The 8,143-nt window shown below is 43.4% G+C and overlaps 1 long non-coding RNA gene across 1 annotated transcript; it reads left to right on the forward strand.

Annotated features, from left to right (window-relative positions):
* The first annotated feature begins 2,672 nt into the window (after nucleotides 1-2,672).
* LOC140466637 (uncharacterized) lies at nucleotides 2,673-7,874 on the forward strand. The gene is made up of 3 exons (XR_011955240.1): nucleotides 2,673-2,741; nucleotides 5,024-5,083; nucleotides 7,786-7,874. It is a non-coding gene; the product is annotated as an uncharacterized lncRNA (long non-coding RNA).
* Nucleotides 7,875-8,143: the final 269 nt, after the last annotated feature.

Genomic DNA, 8,143 nt, shown 5'->3' on the forward strand with positions numbered 1-8,143 from the left:
TCAAAATTCACAGAGCTGCACCATTCTGCCCTCGGGTGGTTTTGGGAGTCAGCAAAACCAAATGCCAGGTATCCAATTAAAATTAATCATGCCAACATACACCACACCGTTACTGTGTCTCCTGTAAATTATGCCCACCCCTTCTATTTATATGGAAACTCTGACACAAACACATCTGTTCACGCTCACAAAAGACTGTCATTCATTCCCCCTTCCCAGGTTTGATCCAGGCTTTTTGTTCCAAAATCATCACTATTTTCCATACTTCAGAGACTATTCTGGCCTCTCCAGCAGGGAATCGTCACATCTATCTGAAAGAGAGCATAGTATATCTCAACAGCCTACTCTGTCATATCCTCATTCAGCTGAGAAAGGAGCAACTTCAAGTGAAGTAAGACCTCACCCCTGAGCCGTTCTTTGATATCATTGCCTTGCATAAAGTCACCAGCCAGATAAAAGTGTCATAGTCACAGTCTCTCACTAGAGAGAGAACTGGTTTAACCTGAGGGCTAGTATACCTCAGGAAAGGGGCAAGGTTGAGAAGGCAGGATCTTCATGGTGACCTCAGCTGGTATGTGAATTGAATATGTGGTTTTGGCATCACTCTGTGCCACAAACTGGCTGTTCAGCCAACTGAGCTAACTAACCCCATGCCTTGTTTAATTACATGATTGAACTGTGTAGCATGGTGTGTGATTAGTACAGAACAAGGCATTGCACATTAGTAACCATTCTAAACTTTCAGATCTTCATCACATAGAGTCATAGAGATGTACAGCATGGAAAAAAAAAGACTCTTCGGTCCAACTCATCCCTAAAGTAATCTAGTCCCATTTGCCAGTACTTGGCCCATATCCCTCTAAACCTTTCCAACTCATACACCTATCCAGATTCCTTTTAAATTTGTAATTGTGCCAGCCTCCACCACTTCCTCTGTTAGCTAATTTCATACATGCACCACCCTCTGCATGAAAAAATTGCCCCTTAAGTCCCTTTTATATCTTGTCCCTCTCACCCTAATCCTCTGTTCTCTAGTTTTGGACTCTATCACCCCAAGGAAAATACCTTGTCTATTTATCCTATCCATGCCCCTCATGATTTTATAAACTTCTATAAGGTCACCCCTCAGCGTCCGATGCTCCAGAGAAAAACAGCCCCAGCCTATTCAACCTCTCCCTATAGCTCAAATCCTCCAACCCTGGCAACATCCTTGTAAGTTTTTTCTGAACCCTTTCAAGTTTCACAATATGCTTCCTGTAGGAAGAAGATCAGAATTGCACGCAACATTCCAAAAGTGGCCTATGAATTCAACGGGAATAAGAAATTGGGAGAAGTGTGAAATATGCTGTTCTCAACCAAGACAAACATTTACTTGAGATTTCCATGTGTGAACATTCTTGTTCATAATCAGGAACACTTTGTTTGTGTACAAAGATATGAATTGTAAGCTTTTTGTGTGCATAGATGGAACTGCAGCTTCCTTTTATGATTCTTGTAATCCTTCTTTCTGTGTTTTCCCTACGAATTCCAGTTAAATGACTCAAGGACAGTTCCCTTGGTAAACCCTCTCAGGTGGGAAATAGAAAAGCACTTGCAAGAAGAGCTGACTAAATTCACCGCTGGAAAGGAATTAATTGATTAGGCAGCATCATGATACAGCGACCTGCCACAACTATGTACCAGACTAATTCTCAGGCACAAAAAGGATCAAGATGTTATAATAATCCAGGTAATTCCAAACCAGTGGGTCAAAGTTAAGGAACTCCCTTGCTAATGGCATTCTGGGCAAATGAATTGCAGTGGTTCAAGAAGGCAACTCACTACCACCTTTACAAGGGTAACTTGAGGTGAGCAATAATTAAATAGAATCCTGACTGTGCAGGAAGAGGCCATTTGACCCAAGAAGTCTGTACCAACCCTCCAAAGAGCATCCCATCCTATCCCCATCACCCCACATTTTTACCACAGTTAACCCACTTAGCCTGCACACCACGGCACAATTTTTAACATGGCTAATTCATCTAACCTTTGTTGGAAGGAACTGGAACTCCTGGCAAAAACCCACTCCGACATGGGGAGAACATGCAAATTCCACCCAGCCAGTCACCCAAGGCTGGAGTCAAACTCAGGTTCATGGTGCTGTGAGGCAGCAGTGCTAAGCCATAAAGATTGGCCGAGAACAAGATATTAGATAGAGGTGTCATGGATAAATTGATTGATAGATGTAGGGTGGAATGTTTAGGAGCCTGAACGATATCGAGGATGTTGAGAAATCTGGGAACATCACACAAGAAGTCGAGGAGACCTTTCCTTTCTCAACTGTGGGAGCAACCCATTGCATTTTAAAATTGACCTCTGAGCTTTAGGGTGAGATTCTCTCTCGGCAGCAGTTAGATGGTTAAGAATGAGGATTACATCATTAACATGTAGCTTCATAATCTACTATCTGCTGCAAGGAAATTTGATGTTGACAATTTATGGTATGAAAATCAGAGTGGGTATCTGATGACTTAGCACTTGCTCCTCCAGGCTGCCATCTTCGACATCTGGCAACAATGTCTCAAGGCAGGCTCTCTGGGCATCAGTCATGTGTACCCAGTGCCCACAAACACTGGCATCTGAGAACCCTCATGGAACCTTTCTAATTGATTTGCAGAACACTCTTTTAAAGCCATACTTCAAGACTCATCAGTAACCAGCACTGAAATGCTGCAGTAAGGACACTTCACCCACAAGAACAGGTAACCAGATCACTGATTGGACCAGAATGTATCTCAGGGTTTCTCCCTTGCTCTCTTAGTGTTCACTCACTTAGCATTCTCTGATTGTTCATAGCATCCTTGCCTCCCCATCTTTTGTCATGTCATACTTTTTAGCTCAATTGCGATTCAGCCAGAGCTGAAACTCTCACAGTACTGCAGCATCAACTTGCTGTTTAGCACACATACTGACCTAGGCTGCTGGTCAGTGATAATTAGTAATCAGAGAGTGGACATCCTGCTTTACGGTAGAGTGAGACATCAATCACACATCACACACGTTAGCTGCCTACTCAGCAAATGCACTGCATGATTTTTCAACCAAATGACTATGTCTCAAAAAATGTGGGGTGTCGTTCTCCATCAGGTCAATGTTGGGTGGAGGGGCTGCTGTCAGTCAGGTGGTCTCAGTGCTGTCACTCAAGGTCTAGTCATCCCTTTCCTGAGGTTGTCCATCAAAAATGTCATGGGACTGGAAAACAATCATGGCGGGGGGCCCCTAAAGTGAATAAGAAAGAGGGACTGGAGGATAGGCAGTCCTTAATGGTGATAGGGGATGGGGCCATTCAAAGCTGGAGTTAAAGTGTACAGGTATTTGTTCAGCTGGGGATAAGGGAACAAGGATGGTATTGGGGAGAAAGTTGAGAAATTAGAGGGTAAGAAGTATAAGCTGGAAAGCCATAAAGTGGGAGGGGGGAAGGTTATTGACAGTGACCACCATCTTGACCTCCTGGAGCCAGCATAAAGGATTATGGTGGGCTTCATTAAAGTGCAATGTTGGAGTTCAGGGGCTAAGGGGAAGTTGGAGGTGCATCACCATGCAATGGGTTTCCACAAGCTGCAGGGGAGTGATGGAAATGGACTGTTTAGGAAATGCAAGGTAAAAAGACACTTGAAGACACTGGTGGGGAGTAGCTGGCTAGCCCATGCTCAGGGGTCCACCATGAGCTGTCGTCACTTATCATTTACTGGTAACTAGAAAATGTCTGGCTTAATGTTCAGGATGGGCAGAGTGAGCAGTTTGGTGGGTAAAAGCTCAGGGATCAATTCTACAGCACGGGAGGACATTGAAAGGGCACTGGCGTCATGGTGTACTTGCAAGATGCAGCGACACTTCATTTGCGGCCATATTGATAAGCATGTGAAATATATGAGGTGTGAAAGTATAATGTTCAAATACTGGCCCCAGCCTGTATCCACCATGTCACTGGCCCTTGCAAGTCGCACATTAAGACTTAACTTAAGCAGATTTTATCGCCAATGATTAAAAGAGGAGGGTACTGGCCACATCTAACACAGAACTTGAGAGACATCCAAGGAGACTGTAGTGCCCTTTACACCTGCACTGTTTGAGGCAACTCTATGTCATGCTAACTTCCACGATTGAGTTGGGATGTGAATAGGATAGTGAAGAAGGTATTTGGTCTGCTTTCCTTTATTGGTCAGAGTATTGAGTACAGGAGTGGGGAGGTCATGTTCTGGCTATACAGGATATTGGTTAGGCCGCTTTTGGAATATTGTGTGCAATTCTGGTCTCCTTCCTATCAGAAAGATATTGTGAAACTTGAAAGGGTTCAGAAAATATTTACAAGGATGTTGCCAGAGGTGGAGGATTTGAGCTATAGGGAGAGGCTGAACAGGCTGGGGCTGTTTTCCCTGGAGCGTCAGACGCTGAGGGGTGACCTTATAGAGGTTTACAAAATTACGAGGGGCATGGATAGGATAAATAGACAAAGTCTTTTCCCTGGGGTCAGGGAGTCCTGAACTAGAAGGCATAGGTTTAGAGTGAGAGGGGAAAGATATAAAAGAGACCTAAGAGGCAACTTTTTCACTCAGAGGGTGGTACGTCTATGAAATGAGCTGCCAGAGGATGTGGTGGAGGCTGGTACAACTGCAGCATTTAAAAGGCATCCGGATGGGTATATGAATAGGAAGGGTTTGGAGGGATATGTACCGGGTGCTGGCAGGTGGGACTAGATTGAGTTGGGATATCTGGCCACCATGGACGAGTTAGACCGAAGGGTCTGTTTCCGTGCAGTAGATCTCTATGACTCTATGACTGCTGTGTATTGCTCACTTAGCTGGTGCAACAAATGTATGAATTAGGTAGCTATCTCAGAGAGCCAGGAGAATTCCAAACCTGGGTCCTTGCTGTTAGGCGCTATGAGTCTCATGAAATTGAGCAAAATATGCAGCCATCATTTGTAAAATATGCCATGAGTGACACTTATCTGAGCTAAGAACCTGCTCCGTTCCCAACACAGGTCCCTGCAGGAGGAGGCCACAGATGGGATGTTCATTGGAGTATCTGCCTTGCTAAGAAGGTGAGAAAAGATACAAGTGGAGAAGGGCCTGCAGCAATCCCAGATCCAACAGTAATCCCAGGTCCAGCAGCAATGTCAGATCCAGCAGCAATCCCAGGTCCAGTAGCAATCCCAGATCCAGCAGCAATCCCAGATCCAGCAGCAATCCCAGGTCCAGTAGCAATCCCAGATCCAGCAGCAATCCCAGGTCCAGCAGCAATCCCAGGTCCAGTATGCAATCCCAGGTCCAGCAGCAATGCCAGGACTTAGCAGCAAACCAAGAGCTTGCAAAGAGTGACAGGTGAAGTGTGTGGGATTGCTCTGTGGTGCACCCACAACTGCTTCAAGACACTGATTTATGACATCTGTGCAAGATCACACCCAGGTCACTTCGTTTCTCCATGATGAGGACATAGAGTCATAGAGTCATACAGCACGGAAACAGATCCATCAGTCTCATTCATCCATGTTGATCAAGTTTCACAAACTAAACCACTCCCAATAGTCTGCATTTGGCCCACATCCCGCGAAACCAATTAGTACACCTTTCCGAATGTCTTGCACCTACATCTACCACTTCCTCTGACAGCTCACTCCACATACGAACCACCCTCTGCGTGAAAAAGTTGCTGCTTAGGTTTCTTTTATATCTTTCACCTCTCACCTTAAAAATATAGTTTTGAACTCCCCCACCTTAGGGAAAAAAAATCATTTGCTAATCACCTTATCCATGATGTGGGGGTGCCAGTGTTGGACTGGTGGACAAAGTTAAAAATCACACAACACTCTCAGTGAATTCAGGAAGAACTAGCCATTTGGATACAGAACTGGCTCAAAGGTAGAAGACAGAGAGTGTGGTGGAGAATCGTCTTTCAGACTGGAAGCCTGTGACCAGTGGAGTCCCATGGGGAGTAGTGCTGGTCCACTGCTTTTCGTCATTTATATAAATGATTTGGATATGAACACAAGAGGCATAACTTTGCAGATGACACCAAAATTGGAGATGTAGCGGACAGCAAAGAAGGTTACCTCAGATTACAACAGGATCTTGATCAGATGGGCCAATAGACTGAGGAGTGGCCGATGGAGTTTAATTCAGATAAATGTGAGGTGTTGCATTTCGGGAAAGCAAATCTTAGCAGGACTTAAACACTTACTGGTAAGGTCCTAGGGAGTGTTTGCTGAACAAGAAACCTTGGAATGTAGGTTCATAGCTTCTTGAAAGTAGAGTCGCAGGTAGAAAGGATAGTGAAGAAGGCGTTTGGTATGCTTTCCGTTATTGGTCAGAGTATTGAGTACAGGAGTTGGAAGGTCATATTGCGGCTGTACAGGACATTGGTTGCAATTCTGATCTCTTTCCTATTGGAAAGATGTTGTGAAACTTGAAAGGGTTCAGAAAAGATTTACAAGGATGTTGCCTTTTGAGGAGAAGGAAAGGAGGAAGCTCTCTCTGTCCATGACAGTGCTTAGCTGCATAGGATGCTACAAGAAAGTCAGGACCTGACTGACATCCACTTCCAGTGGAAGAGAGCTGGGTCCAGCATATAATTCTGGAATGTAAAGTGGTCAGCATGCCAGGATTTTGTTTCCATTTTGAAGGTAAACCGCAGCTTCTATTTGTTTTTGTTTATGTTCACTTCTGATGACTGCAAACAAAAGGGTCATCTTTGGAATTGTCTGAATGTTTGCCTTTCTGTGATGGTCCCCCACTGGACAGTGTTAAAGTGCTGGTCTGCAGTCTGCACTGGGGACAAAGCAGCAGTGACTTAGAGAGACATGATGTGGATGAGCCAGTGTTGGACTGGGGTGGTCTAAGTTAAAAATCACACAACACCAAGTTATAGTCCAACAGGTTTATTTGGAAGCACTAGCTTTCGAAGCGCAACTACCTGTTGAAGGAGCAGCGCTCCAAAAGCTAGTGCTTCCAAATAAACCTGTTGGACTATAACTTGGCGTTGTATGATTTTTAACTTAGAGAGAGAGGTTTATACAATATGGCTAAAGAGTGCAAGGTTTTTTTGCATGTAGTTAGACAGAAACTGGGGGAAGAAAGTGGATCTGTACATGCCAGGAAATGTCAGCCATGCCAGCTGTGTTTATGGCTGATGTACCATTACATTGCCAGTAAAGGGCAAGTCCAGAATGCCAATACCTGGTCAGATGTTTGGCTGGCATCAGAAGTGTTTGTCTTTTCCAGGATATCCAGGCAGTGGTGATTGTATTTGTTGCATTTGAGGGCTAGGATCAGAGGAGAGAGTTATCACATGAGTGATAATGAAGTGAGTTTGGGATGATAAAGTGAGAAATCTCATGAAACCTGATGGAGAGAAACCCTTCGTGAAACTCAGCAAAATTGACACTGAGCCAAAATATCATAATATTAAATCCATAAGATAAAATGATCTGTGTATTCATACAACACAGATAGTAAAGGTAACAGAATGCTGCCAAATGTACCGTGCTGTCAGAGTGAATTATAGGTGATAGGTTCTTAATCTTGCTGTCATTACAGCATCAAAGGATCAGAGATGAAAAATAAAAAGCATTTCAAAAAGAAGGTAGCAAGATTTCAAGGACAGGATAGGGTAAATAGAAGTGTCTACAAGGATATTGTAACTAGATATAATAGAATGGCTCTAGAAAAAAACAACTGACATAGAAGATTTAGGGAAAATGGAAAAAATATATTCATCTTATTGTCATTGTTTGATCTTCCATTACAGGAATTTAAAGCAGCAGAGATCAAAAGACAAAGATATTGTGTGGAAAATGAGCCATCCTTGAACATGTATTATCCAGTCACACACTTTGCAGCTGAAGGTTTTGCCGGCATGGTTGTAAAGTATGCAAAGGTTTGGAGGAATATCAGATTGAAGGAGATAGGCAACTAATCAAAATTCAACAAAATAAAAACAGCAATGTAAATGGTTTGGCTGAAGCAGAAAAACATAGCTGGAAGTCACTCATAGTTTACACTGACGAGAGTCACAGATTAATAAATCATACCATGACCCAAGGAAAAATTGTGTTATTAAATATTTATAAATTTAGAAGTCTTCTTATGATATCTTTATACAAATT

This window comes from Chiloscyllium punctatum, chromosome 44 (genome assembly GCF_047496795.1).
Source record: "Chiloscyllium punctatum isolate Juve2018m chromosome 44, sChiPun1.3, whole genome shotgun sequence".
NCBI classification, from domain to species: Eukaryota; Metazoa; Chordata; class Chondrichthyes; order Orectolobiformes; family Hemiscylliidae; genus Chiloscyllium; species Chiloscyllium punctatum.